This window comes from Phyllopteryx taeniolatus, chromosome 20 (assembly GCF_024500385.1).
Source record: "Phyllopteryx taeniolatus isolate TA_2022b chromosome 20, UOR_Ptae_1.2, whole genome shotgun sequence".
Lineage (NCBI taxonomy): Eukaryota > Metazoa > Chordata > Actinopteri > Syngnathiformes > Syngnathidae > Phyllopteryx > Phyllopteryx taeniolatus.
The window spans coordinates 15489002-15504099 of record NC_084521.1 but is presented as its reverse complement, the minus strand read 5'-3'; positions in this window follow the sequence as shown (position 1 = coordinate 15504099).

Sequence of the window (15098 nt, the reverse complement as noted above, 5' to 3'; positions counted from 1 at the left end):
ATTTTAATTTCAATACAAAGCATGCAAGCTGGAATGGATTAAGGAACATCCAAAGCCCAGAAAGTCTCTGCAGCTGCAGTCAGCAGCCCTCTTCCCCCAAAATAGTCGCATTCATAGTGTGTTTAGTTCTGTAACATGCCCACTGTCGCATGGAGTCCTTGTGACCAGGCCACAGAATTGAGATAAAAGCTTTACGGTCTGCTTAAAGTTTGAAATTAAAAAGAAAAAAAAAAAACTTCTCAAATACACAAACGGATCCACTGTGAAATAGACAAATTGGGATGTGTAGATGCATTGAAAATGTGCAATTACGACAGCCATTTTAGCAATGGAGCACATGTAGACCAGCGCAAATCCAAACTTGAACCCACAGTTCAAGTCTTAAGGCTAAAACATGTTTCCATCACATGCTGGATTTATTCCCTCTTTAAGTTTCTCTTCATAAACACAAGGCTTCTATTCAGCTCATGTTCAAATGTGGATCTTTTTTTCCCGAAACCTTAAACACAACCAAATTTGTCCGATCGGATTTTTTTCCATGTTCTTCTTTGCTCTCAGGAGTTCTTTGGGTCCTAATTTTCAACACTTAAACCCCTTTCTTGACTGAACGAAAGTAACCAAATGTGGTTACTGTAGGCTTAAATGGAAATGAATCATTGTTTTTGTTTTGTTTTAAAATTCAAATATTCATATATGATTGTATTTATCAAAATATTTAAAAGCCACCACAGTTTAAAAGTCCTGCTCTGTCGATATTATTTCTTATTTACAAGAAATTCCACTTCAGTCATTTATTTTATAAAATATTTGCATTTAACATATAGAGTCCAAATAATAATATGATATTGCTATTATTATTATTATACATAATAATAATTAAAGGTCACTTAACCTCTTCTATAATAATTTCTTCCAGGGGGTGAAATTCATAATTTACAAAAAAAAAAAATGAATGTACACAGAAGGTTATGTATATTTAAAAATAGAAAAAAGGTATATATAAGAAGAAATTGAGCTTCTCTGAGTTATTTTTTTTGGGGGGGGGGGGGGGGGGCGTGGCTTGGTTAACCTTTGCATCGGAGCAGAAATCAAACCTCTTAAAAGTTGGTGGAAATAAACAGCAGGACCTTTGCGGGTGTTTGAGGGGCAGGCTCATAAAACACCTGTTTGCAGTGTGAGGGCCTGAAAGCGCACTTGTTAATAGGCAGCCATAAATTGCTCACTTCATTGTTCTGTCATCAAGTCGCAGCCTTGCGATTCTCATCACGTGAAAACTTTGTTGAGCGTATCAAACATTTGCGAGCGTCAGCGGCGAGGCGCACACCTTTTTGAAACTTCCGACTTGTGACTTTTGCAAGAATATGCAAAACACCTTTTGAACTGAAGTCATTTGCTTCCCTTCGATAATCTACACAAAACCCTTCACCAAATTTGAATGGGCAAAAAAAAAAAAAAACATGTCGCAGTCTTCTGTTGTGGCGCGTAATTTGACTGTGATGTAAATTAGTCACGGCTTTTGAACAGCCGCTTTATGGCCGAATGCTGATACTGGGATGAATGATGACATGAGGGGAAAAAAAAGAACTTATCGGGATTGGGCTGCTGTTCACCTTTTCCGCGAGCGCAGGCAGCTGAGAGGGCTCCTTTTCACGAATCACTCTTTTGACAACAAACACAAGCTGTTTGGGGCCAAAGAAATCATTGTGGGCTGGTGCACTCATTCACCTGGACACGTTAAACAAATCCAATACCCGTATTTTTTAAAAAAAAATACCCTTTAAGGTCTACATAAATAGAAAAACAGCAACATAGTAAAAAAGTTCATTAAGGTTTTCCCATGGTGACTTTGAAATAAAGAAACAAAGAGCTCTGTAAAAGAGGGCCCTTCGCTCTGAGTTGACCGAATTGCAACGCGTAAGGGTTATTTTCATATCGTCTCGCCAATAACGGTAGGCCCACTGAATTTCCTTTTGAAAATCAATTCATCTTATGAAACAAAATATCAAACTTTGAATGCCCAAATCTCTTTACGGTTCCGCTCTCTCTCTACTATATATATATATCAACTGACTCAATATAACACCCGAAACAACCCACATGCGCTCACCCAAAAGCGCATAAACAACTATATTAGTGTCAACATACAAGTCGTCAGTAATAAGTAATAATAACCATATTTCGAGCAGGATTCATGGTGGGAAAACAAAGAAACATGGCACTCCGTGCCAACCGCCCGATGCGCAACTTCTCACCGCTATTCTGCCATAACGTTGCCTCTAATATTATATGGGAATTATATGATGTTATAGATAATATTGCTATAGTATTTTTCGCAGTTTGCTACTGTCGTGTTTCTTAAGTGTATCACCACATACTGTATTTTGGTTTTCACTGTCATTGAAAAAAAAAAAAAAAAAAGGTATTCACAGTGGGTGTGTTGTTTGGATAGACGCACGTTTGTATCGGTTTTTGAGGATTATGATGTTCCTGGATGTCTGAGAATCCACAGACACATTTGTGCACGTCTTCTATCCAAACAGACGACACGGACACGGTGACAATGTCATTATTTTTTTTTTTAAAGCGTCCACTTTGAGCGAAGGCTTCCATTTTACAGGTTCCAAAACAATGTTGTCACGTTGTTGTTGTTTTTTTTGTATCCCTTTTGAGGAAAACAGTCTGGTGTAAACGGCCTAACCCAGACAAAACCTGCGAACGCTAGTCAACCCACCGATGCAAACCACAAGGCAAACAAGGACAGAGGCCAATAATAAATTGAAATGGGGTGGAGGAGAAAAAGAGCAGCCGGCAGGAACAAGTCTGAACGGGATAGAAGGGAGACAGACCTCTGGCTCTCTTTTGAGGTCGTCAGAGGAGGGGAGCAGCTGTAACAAGCGCAGTAACAAGCAGCACAAAGCCAAAAAAGAGGAGGATCAGATCTGCTGATCGCTCGCCTGCAGTCAAGCGTCATCCGTGCGCTCGGTATACAAGGGGGCCGTGCCGCTGTTGCGAAAGATCGAATGCTGTGTAAGGGGCTCGAGTTCGGCGGTCAACCTGAGGAAAAAGTCAAGCGAAATGGACAATCTGCATCTATAGTTCATGTCGGGAGACTCTAATAAAAAGCCACCGTGTGCCAATTGAGCGGCTACAATTAACAGATTAGAGCGATAAAGAGGTTGCATGGCTGCGAGGCACCGGGGGCTGCCTCGCTAGGCCCTCGGGCCTCCACCGGGAGGGGGGAGGGCGAGGGTTGAAGCGTTGATGAAGGGCCCAGATAATCTCTTCCTCCCCACCCAATCCTTGGCTCTCCGTGCCCTGGAGCACCTTTTGGCAAATACCTGCTCAATATTCTAGAGGATGGGAGGGGGTGGAGCAGTTGTGTGTCTGCACAGGGGAGATACAACGCAGCAAAGAGGGGGGGGGGGAAATTAGACGAGGAAAAAAAGAGGCTCTTGAAACAAAACAAAACAAAAAACTAAAAGCGGAACATCTGCTAAAGCGATTGTGGGATAAATATGTTTGACAATTATTGTTTACAGTGACAGTGGCAACAGTCTCAACAGCCAAATCACAAGCTCGCCATTTTCTCCTTTTTGCAATGAAACAGATGGGCCCACAGTGATCCATTAGCAAGCTGTCATAAGCGTCGCTCTCAACTTACTTTTATGTCTTCTTTGCAGTCTCCTCACGATTTGGCGACAACAATTATGAGTGTAAATCAGATATCTACTGTTCTCACTGTGTGTGTGTGTGTGTGTGTGTGTTTGCTTTCCACCCCTGCCTATGTTTAATGTTCAAGGAATGTTTGTTTCCCCCGCCCTTCACATATTATTATTGTATTATTGATGGCAATATGCTCTACGGTGCACTCCAAAAAGACAAAATGATTATTCTTTGGGCCTCTGCTTTTTTTTTTTTTGTTTGTTTACTTTTGTTTGTTTACTTCACAACGTGATAGCAAAATACGTTTGGGACATCTGGTGCGTCTCATGCATGTTCGTGGTGAATCAACGGTACAAATGATTGAAAAAGTCGCTTCTTTATTACGCCGATGTTAATTCCCGCACTACCTTGAGAGATCAACTCGAGGATAAGTTGAAAAAAAACATTTTGGAGCGCGTTTGTTGCCCCGGCAGAGTACATTCTTCCGATCTGCAATGTCGTTTCGCCTTGTACAAATGACGTCACTTTTGCTATTCCTTCGTATGGGGTTTTGTCATTACAGATATCGACAATTCATTTCTTCTTCTACGTGAATTACAGATACTGTATCTACAACGGGATTGTATATATATCTGTAACCGCAGTTTGAGATATGTGCAATTTATTTCTGACTCGTCATTATTCCAGTTGAAGATATCTTTAATTCACTTCAACTCAAGATATCCCTTTTCAGATATCTCGTACTGTTTTCCCCTTGGTTCGTCAATACTTCCATCTTGAAAATACCAAACATGGAACAGATTGAGGAGAGGCTGTGTGAGGAGGTGGGCAAATATGGGCATCTTTATGACGCGAGCACTAAAAATTCCAAAGATTACCACCGGAATTGACCAGGAAATGCAGAGGAAACTCCACCCTGCGGTGTCCTAGCCAATACCAGCCACAGCGACACCCCCCGACTTGGAGGAGAACTGCACCACATTTTCAAAACAGCGCGCGTGGGTGGCGCTCGAGTATAAAGGCAAAAATGCGTGCGGGACAGCCGCAGTGATGTCAGCGGGTATAAAGAAGCCTTTAGCCTGTGTGTGTGTGTGTGTGTGTGTGTGTGTGTGCGTGGGTAGCCTCAGCTGACAGCACACATCAACAAAGGCTAAGGCGTTATCTACCGCTAGCCCCTTGTCACCATCTTCCCTCACTCCTGTGCTGCTGTGAATCTGCCCAATCAAATCATGCGTTGGGAACAATTAACCCCAGAGCCCCCATCAGTTCTAATTGGCACCTATTAGGGGGGCTGCGTGATTCCTTGCTTAACAAAATGGTGAGGGAGCAGCAGAGTGGCAGCAGTGGTGGGCGGAGGTTTGATGGGTAAGCAAAGTGCGAGAGCGACGCATAACCAACATTTAATTATCAATGAGGTTTTTGCAGCACTTTAGAGGGGCCCCGGGCGTTGTTTCCTTCACTTGCTCATAATGGGCTCTTTTTAATGGGACTTGTGTTAAACACGGTGCTGCCACTGCAAAAGCCTTTTAGTTGTGGCTCCCTTTCAGAACGACCGTGGCGCTCATTCACATTTTGAGGTTCCCGGAGAAGATGGGACTTTATTTAGAGTCTATCTTTTGACTTTTGACTTTTGAAACCATCACAAAGTTAACAAGCTGTGGTTCGCTCCCCGCCCCCATCCAAACCAGTAAGCGCAGATGATTTAGTCTTTACTGTAGCTAACCCATTTAATTACCAAATCACTCAGCTGGAACACTTAACATGGAAGCCAGCTGAATGGCTTGAATTTTCTTTCAATAAATGAAAAAAATAAATAAACATCAAACACAACAAACAGCAAACGCGGTTGATTTACTCGACCCAGGTGCTGAGACAATGGGCTCTAATTTTGCACGGAGGCGGGTTAGACCGCGCTTCCGTCATCTCCAAGTGGAGGCGTTTAAAAAAATGCCGTCGTGGGAGAGGACGCAGCCGACTTCATTTGCCGCCAATCCAAGCGGCTCCTCTCATTGCCTTTAAATGGGGTACAATGAGACTTCCGTGGAGGCATTTCTGTGGGGAAGAGCGATCCGTCTGTTCCAGGGTCAAACTGTCTCCATCATAAAACCTTTATGCGCTTTTTGGTAACTTTTTTTTAACATTTTGTATTCATAAATGTCAATAGTAGAAGATAGTCTAAAAAGAAGTTATCCACAATAAAAGGTTGTTCGAAATGATCGCTGAAATGAGGTTTTGGCCAGCATGCACGCCAGCTGTTTGAACTTCAAGGTTTTGTCGGACTAGAGGAAGATTCTTACCAAAGGTTTGTTGGAATTCCGATTTGTACACCCTCAGATGCGGTTCCACTGCATTCAAATGCAAAACTTCCGACGCCCTGGGGCCTGATCCTCCCGCTCTGTGTAGCTTTTCGTGGGCCGGGCAAAAAAGGGGGGGGATCAAGCCTTGTATGACCCAGTTTTGGGGGGGGGGGGGGGCGGGGGAGGGTTTATTTTGGGGGTGGAGTGTGGGGGAGGTCTTCAGAGCACCCTCCATCAACACCAGCTCCTGTAATGTGGCCTAGCATATGCCAATCAAGCCCCTCCGCAATGACAAGCTGGGGATGACACAACTGTGGTCCTCTCTGCTCTTCTTGGCTGCCCGCACGCCTCGCAAGCAAGCAAACACGCCAGTGATTATGGCGTTTCAGTGTCAACTGGCACGTTGACTTTGACCGAAGCGCCGAGATTGACAATGGAGACACAAACACTTCTGATTATTCCGAGAGGTTGAGGTTTTGGCCACACAAGTGTTGTGTGCTATTATGTGAAACTTGCACGCTGTCGGATCATATTTACGTCCGAGATAGGTTCCCAAAACCATAAAACATAAGGAAGCGTATCAAATGGAAGCGTGAAAAGTCCAAACAATCTTCATGTGTGAGGAAGAAGAACCTCTAAAAGGGTCAACTGTAGCGTTCTGTACCCACATTTCGCGGGTACAGAAGGTGCTCAAGAACTAGCGCAGGGGCAGGCACGTGCACACGTAGCCACTTGCCGGTGCATTGCACAATGACAATAAAGATGGCATTCATTCGAATTCGAATTAAAAATATAATGGCGGAATCCGACAGGTTTGTAGCCAACGTAGAAGACGAAATCCATCAGTAACTGAAGACCCGTCCATATTTTTTCTTGGTGTTTTCTGGTAATGCCGCTTCAGAGACGTCAAGGAGTGAAACTTGTGATGATAACCATCCATCGGTTTCCTATACTGCTTATCCTCATTATGGCCGCCGGTGAGCCGAAACCCATGCCAGCTGACTTTGGCTGAGAACCGGGCCTGGTCTCAAGTGGGATTGAGGGATTTCTTTCTTTAGTTGAATTCAAACAACTCGGAAACCGAGGAATGATCGTGTTGACATTTGGAGCTTCACATTCTTCAGTCGTTCATTTTCATTTTGGCCCTAGCGGCAAACGATAGCCCTCAATAGAGGGCAAACATCTGCACAGGCCAAACAATCCTACTGGAGTGTTTGTCGTCAACATTCACACGTCTTTTTTTACTCATAAATTAAGGATAATGTTTTTAAAAAAAAAATACAAATCATTTAAAGTCCTTTCGAGATAAATGCTTACTCAGGACTCCAGGAGAAGACCAACAAATGGGCGAACCTCCTCAATATTTACAAACAATATTTTCCTCTTTCCTGTCAACTTTTGGTGGATCCTCTCATACGCAGAGAGAGATATAGTCAGACAGAGCTGGAGTGGGGGTGGGGGGGCATATCCGACAGTCCGCTGGCATGAAAGTGAGCCCCCCCTCCCCCCGAGCAAAAATAATTCAGAGAGAAAATTGCAGTTTTGCACGTTTGTGTCAATATGCGTGTCAAAAGGTAATTGGGAAATTGTTCTGCAGTGCGGAGTCCTGTTGGCAGCGTTCAGCCTGTGGTGGGATCAAGTGTTTCTCTTCCCGGGGGGGCTCCGGGAGGCCACGCGGGCCCGAGCTACTGCGACTGATGACGCCTCCTTGGGGTTAATGATGCGGCCGTTCCTCCGCAAGTCATCACATCCCACTTTGTGAAGACCCAACTGAAGATCAAAGTGGACACTGACAACAAAAGAGTCATGACTTCAAAACACAAGGTTGTTGGTTTTTTTTGGGGGGGGGGGGGGGGAAGAAATGTTGAGTCAGCAAAAGTCTGCAACGAGACGATATTATCGGAGCAAAACATGACACCGTACCGAACCGCCGTCATCTTTTTTGGATTATTATTCCAATTCAAGCAGATGACTAAAGATGACCCTTTGTATATGCGAATCTTGTCAAGCGCTGGAGGTCGTTTTCTATTTTTCATTTCTTTTCTTCCCAAAAAAATATCACCCAAAAGGACTTTGTTCACAGTTGCACGTGATTCAAACTGGCTCGATGTCCCCCTCTTTTCCTCGAAAATAAACAAACAATAAATGTTAGTTTAACACATTTGATTCTGTATATGTCATGTGCGACCGATGTATATGTTCAAATTAAATCCATTCGAATGACTTTTTTTTCCCCGTGTGGCCAACAGATGTGCGATTGCTATTCTCTGTTAAGGCATAAAGATTCTTGTTTATTGCTATTATTTGTCTTTTTTTGCGTGCTTGTTTGTTGATGTCGTTTCTTGCCGTATATGCAATTTTCTCTATTAATTCCCACGCATGTCGTTTTATTCGTTGTGACCTTTTGCTGCAATGTATGGAAACCTTTTAAGAATTCAATCAACGCGCGTGAATTCCAACTTGCTTGGGAAAGGAGCAGCTGTCATAGCAGTAATAAAGTTGAAAGTATAATAATAATAATAATAATGATAATATTAATAGGATTTTACACATGTTTGGGCATTGGAATCGATGAAATAAATTGCAAAGGTGCAAAGAACCACACGGAAGACTTGGTTTTGGGGGAGGAAGCGTGAGATGGTGGCTGTCGAGAGAGAGAGAGAGAGAGAGAGAGAGAGAGGGATGGATGGATGGAGAGAGAGAGAGAGTCTAAGTCCTTTATCATGGGGAGGCACTGCGTGGCCTGCAGCTATTGCTGGCCTCAAGCAAAGTACCACGGAGAAGAGAAAAAGAAGAGGGGAGGGGGGAAAGGAAGGGGGGGGGCGGGCGGGCGGGCGGGCGGGGGGTCTATCATCAAACTTCATAATAGCTGCTTGGGCTTCGCCGCAGCTGCGCGGTGACCCTTTTATTTGGCTGTGATGGAACAGATAGCTCACTATGAAATAGTGTGAAATTATCATGTCTATTAATTCAGGCAGACATTCGTGCGCGCGCGCACGCGCACGCATGCACGCACACACGCGGCCGTTCAAGCTTCTCGGTCTTGTGCCATTTCTTGTGCGTGGAAATATGGGATGTGTCCGCAAATGCTACATTGGCAAGAGTGATTTTTTCATCATTGATTTACAGGCAATCAAGCGCGCGCGTGTGCGTGGGTGCGTGTGTGTGTGTGTGGGGGGGGGGGACGTGCATATGAGTCAACTTTGCACCTTTCAACCCTGCGTCCCTGCATCGTATGATTAATGTTATTAACGTTTGTGTTTTGACTTGCTCATGTTTTATTTTGGTTAGTCTTCGTTTTTCAATATTTTGATTGTTGTGACCATGACTGTTGAAAATGGTGACAAGAAGTCATTATTATTATTATTATTATTATTATGAGTTACATAAAGTTGAGCTCATGTCATAACAATGAATTCAATGGATGATGATGATGATTTTTTTTTATGATTTTAAATGTGTATACGGTGACCCTGTTTGCCACGATAGTTAAAATGTTTTATTATGGTTGTTATTACTTTTTTGACTACCAATTTTAGTATTTGTCATTCATTCAAACGGGCCTCTTGATTGTTTAGAAAAAAGTGCCGCAAAATAAAATGTATTATTTCATTACATTTACATTCTATTTTAGACCCATTTTTTCTTATAATTATTACATTTATTATATTTTTTTTTTTATTAGACTGCCATTTTAATATTTGTATTCATATGGGGCCCTTGGGTGCTTTAATTTTTTTTAAAAAAGCACTTGTACATTTGTATTATACGTAGTAGTAGCGGTGTTATTATTATTATTATTAATATATTAGTTCGAATAAAGAAATTTCCTTTTATGTGACGTAGAGGAAACTTTCTATGCGACTGTTTGCCAGCAAAGCAGAGCTGCCAAAGTGCAACATATTGAATATGAATGAGTGTGGCTTGTTTTTGCTTGTGTGTTTGTTGGTTTGTTTGTTTTGTTTTGTTTTGTTTGTTTGCTTTTGTTTCTACTCCAAGAGGTATGGACATAAGGAATCGTATTTGTATTCTTTAAGATATTTGGGGAACAAAAATGCGTGGAGCGAGGGGGGTGGGCGTGGGGGCGTGGGGGTTTGATTGAGGTGGCGTGTGCCCGGCCGACGGGAGCCAGTGAGGGACAAAGACCCAGCGAAGCCACGGCCACTGGAGCAATTATTCCTCCACGCTGCATTTGGATTAGTGCAATGGAAAGAAGCATATGTTTGGCCCGGGGCGACACTCCCCCCCCCCCAAAAAAAAAAAAAAAAAAACCCCACCCCCACCCTCCACCACCCCCCCCCTTCCCGGCTCACTGCAGAGGATGCTGGGAGAGACAGAAAGAGAGAGAGAGACTTCCTGTGTGGGTTTTCTCCGGGTACTCCGGTTTCCTCCCACATCCCAAAAACATGCATGGTACATTAACTGAAGACTCTAAATTGCCCGTAGGTGTGAACGTGAGCGCGACTGGTTGTATGTTTCGATGTGCCCTGCGATTGGCTGGCGACCGGTTCGGGGTGTGCCCCGCCTCTCGGCCGAAGATTGCCAATAACGGTAAAGACATGGCCCCCCCTGAATTTTCCTTTGAAAATCAATTCATTTTACTTGCGGTGAACATTTGAATGATTGGCACTTTTGCTCCAAAAAAAAAAAACATTCTCAAGCAATATATTCCCCATTTTGAATGCCAAAATGTCTTTACCATTAGATGTCCAACATGAAGTTCCGCGCTTTGCATTTGCACGTTTGCTGACGACGCTAATGCCGTATTTGGAAATATATACGGGATGTTTGTCCCATTGCTTAATGTGCCTTTTCCACGAAAACGAACACAGATGCATCTTTGTGTCGTATTTGTGTGCGTGCGTGTGCGTGTGTTTGTTTCTTGCGCAAACAGCCCTTCTTTGTCAGTCAGCTGTCTTTACCGCCGAGTGCCACTGTCGACAGCCTCGTTATGTGGCGGCAATACACCAGAGGGATCTGGGAGCTCAAGTGCGGCCATTTTGTGTTTTGCAGCAAAAATCAATTGTTTCTGAGCTCGGAATGAATGTATATATGCAATTTGTGTTAAGCGTTGCAATTATCGCATGTCTTACGATTGTATCGCGACAAGAGTGCAATGAGGAGTTCGGATTATTTCTGGACTTGAATCTGGAGAGTTTGAAGGGCAAACACGCAAATTGCGCAACTCGCGTGGTTTTTACGTCGGTCTTTATGTCTTTAGCGTTATGCATTTTTTTATTTATTTTTTTCTGTCTTTACCGTGAGGCAAGAAGTGCCGCCATTTGCTCTGTCAGTCAAAAGTTCAAATCAACAAAAACGTCTCGAAATTGGACTTTTCCTGCATTAAAAATGTGAAAAAACATTTTTTATTTTCACAAGTGTCCTTACTGTTACTAATGAAATAATATGAAAAGCGACTTGTTTACAAGACCGCGAAATTGGACGTTTTTTCCGTTCCTCATAATAATAATCATCATAATCCTAATAATAATAATAATGGCATTTTGTTCAGAAGTGTCATTTGTTTTGGTTTATTCAGTCACTTCATGTTTTCTAATTGATTAGCGAATGTCTCAAGTCATCGAGGGCGATTTAGTGGAGTCGTTGACCTCTGTTGGCTTCTGGGGGCCCAAAAGGGGGTCAGGCCCGGGCACGGCTTGGGGGGGGGGGGGGGGGGGGGGGGTTATTGGGGTGTTGGGTGAAGGAGGTCCATGGACTTTAAGACCCCCAAATGACGACTGATGTCAGAGTTGAAGACGATTAGCCACTTTGCCAAACTTTCATGTCCCATAATTGGATCGACCATATCAAATGTCATTTCAGGGAAGTGCGAGTTGTTGGTTTTCCTCACGCACGGGAATTACAATGGGAATCTTGAGAAGGCCGCGCCTTTCCAACGCATCCAACGACCCGTGACCGGACGTGATGGCGCTCAGGTTTGATGGACATCGGCGAGGCATTCATTGTCAAATGGAAAAAAGAAATATATAGATAGATATATATATAGATATATATGTTTTTTTCTTGATGTGACGCAGCGCCATTGTGCACAACTGCAAACTGGCTAATTCAAAAAGTCATTAAAATTATAATCATGGGCTAAGTTTTATGCATTGCGTAACTGTAATTGTAAACAACCAACGACACATTGCCGAAAGAGAGCATTATTATCTTAGTCCTCGCAGTTCTACAATTGGATGTGCTTACATTTGTGTACATATTTTTATTCTGCATTTCCAAAAGAAATTCCTGTTCTTTCATATTTTTTATTTTATTTATTTTATTTTATTTATTTTTTTCCCCCCCCCCCCCCATGCCTTGAAATTCCTTCCAGGCCCAGTCAGGACCTGGGCTCGGATCTCATCCCAGGCACGGGAGTGTAAAAGAGGAACTGTGCACAGTGCGCGGCGCTGTATAGCGGCGACGGCGCTGGCGGGCTAACAAGGCCGCGGCGTCGGCGGCGTCGGCGGCGGCGTTGGCGGCGGCGACGGCGGCGGCGGCGGCGGCGGACGCTCGGTCGCTCGCTCGCAACCATTGCGGCAGCGCCCTCATACATTGGGGCCACCGCGCGCAAGGGCGGCGTGCACAATGAACAGTCGAATGAGCACACCAAAAATATAACACACACACACACACACACACACACACACACTTTTTTGCATTTTTATTTTTTTTTTTAAATTGACCTCATATGTGCACAAATGAGTCGTGTATAAATGATGATTTGAACCAGCTTAGTCGTTGTTTGCCAGGGCTGGCTGTTGTATTTCTCATATTGACTTGATAAGAAATAACACGATGGTTGAATTAAACACATTTTGCATGTTATTACATTGTTGTTGTTTTTAAATGTAGCGCTCAATTTTAGACAAGATCAACCTTACAAAAACCTTGCTTCCCACTAAACTTTCTTTTATATCTATATATTTTTTTTTTATATATATATATATATATTCCCTTATTGTTTATATATAGTTAGCCAGTAACGCCAAACCATTTTTACTCAACTTTGTTGTTTATTGTGTTACTTTCAAATCGTTTGTCCTTTGCAATTGTGTGTGTTTTTTTTTTTTTTTTTTTTTTGCATTATTATGAAAGTGACGACCTCCACCTGTTTAAGTGTAATCAAATGACGTCAAAATCCTCATTTGGACGCGAGCGCATGACATATGAATTCATACATTGGGGAAAAAAAAGAAAAATAAAAAAAAGGTTTTTTTGCGCTTACTTAATTCAAACATGTATGTTTCACACGATTAAAAGGTCCAAGTATTATTTTGGAGGAATATACCGTTTCCCATTGTAGTCGCGTGCAACCGAAAAATGCAATACATTATTATTATTATTTTATTTTATTTTTTCTCAGTGCAAGCAAACGACACAACAATAAGATTTGGAGTTCCTTGAACGCTCCCAATCCGTCCCGCACAAAAACACACTTCCCATCCTCTTCATTTGTCACTATTGCACAGGTGTATATGAAAGGTTTGCATTGTCACAGATGATATTTCCCCCCCCCCCGATGCATTTATTAAACAATATTCATGACACGCGGGCCCGTTGAATACGATTTTTCTCGTTGTTGTTCGTCACAAAAGTGACTGCGTAGCATAAGCAGGAGCAGCCGGCTGGTTTCTCTCTTCTCCGCGTTTACGAGCGAGCGCCATTGTGCCCGAGGACAGGATCCCACGCACGCAAAAAGTGCGGACGGGAGCCAAGCAAAACACCAACCTTCACCTGCTCCTATGCAGCAGGACACTCTGCCCTGCAAAAAAAAAAAAAAATCATCATCATAATCATAATCATCATCATAAATATATGAACAAACGTGAAATAAAGCCTAGGAGAGGAGCTTGAAGTTGCAATATTTCAGTGAAATGGCATCTAAAAATGAATGCTCAAGATGAGCGATATTACGCAACGCTTTTTGTTGTTTTTTTTTTTGCACGCATCTGTGCGCGCCCAACCCAAGGCCACGCACACCAGCAGCAACACACACACACACACACACACACACACACACACACAAAAAGACAATCACACGACGGCGGTGATTACACTGAGAGGCAAACAGCATAACAAATATTCCATGCGTGTCTTCCAACAATGCTGCAGACCAGCAGGCCAACTGTATATACACCCCAGAGGGTTCTCTCTCTCTCTCACACACACACACTCTCTCTCTTCTTCTTTTTTTTTTGCTCACTTCAAACACGACTATATGCTCATTGTTGCCCTGCACACCAATCTGACGGGTTTTTTTGTTTTTATAATACTTGAGAGGGGGGGGGGGGGGGGGGGGAACTCTTGAGTTCAGCTATTGCAAAGGCGAGATCGTCAAGGGAGGCTTAAACTCAATTACTGTTGCCGTTCACAATGGGTGGAAAATAGACGAAAAATAAGAGGAATCAAACAAATTCAATCAATCAAACAAAACAAAAACAAACGGAAAAAAAAAACAAAAAACAAGCAGGCGCTTGAAGCAGTAAATAAAAATAAAGATGAAGCGTATCAAATATTTATTTTTTTCTGGGCAACAAATGAATATAATACATTGACAGGCATCGGGAACTATTGCCAGCACGTGTCTATACAATAACAGCTAAAATCGCCTCCAATTTTTGGACATTATCGGACAGAACCCGATCTCGGGCGGAGGCCTGAGATCGGGTTTGGAACAAGAAAAGAACAAAACTCCATTTATTGCTTTTATGGCGCTTCAAGGAGAGAACAGGAGGTGATTTCTGATTGGCACATCACGTAAAATCTTGTATAAAAAAATAGAAACACACACACACAAAAAAACAAAAAAAAACAAAAAAAAAAACAGTTCTCCTCAGGGTGTGAAATGAGCAAATAAACGGAATAAAGATGATATATATAGAGAGAAGTGGAAGTTTATTTCTATTCAATTTGTTCACTTGCTTCAATGTCGCCTCAACATGCTACAAGAGGGCTGAATTGAAATATCCCAGAGAAATTAAATTTTAAAAGACCCCAAACTTCTGTGTTTGTTTTTTTTTTTTTGTTTTTTTTTCTAAGAACCATTAAATCACATGAAGAACTAACCAAATGTTAAAACCCACTAAAACAGGAGGCACCAGATAAATAATTAAAAACAAAAAAAATTTAAAAAAA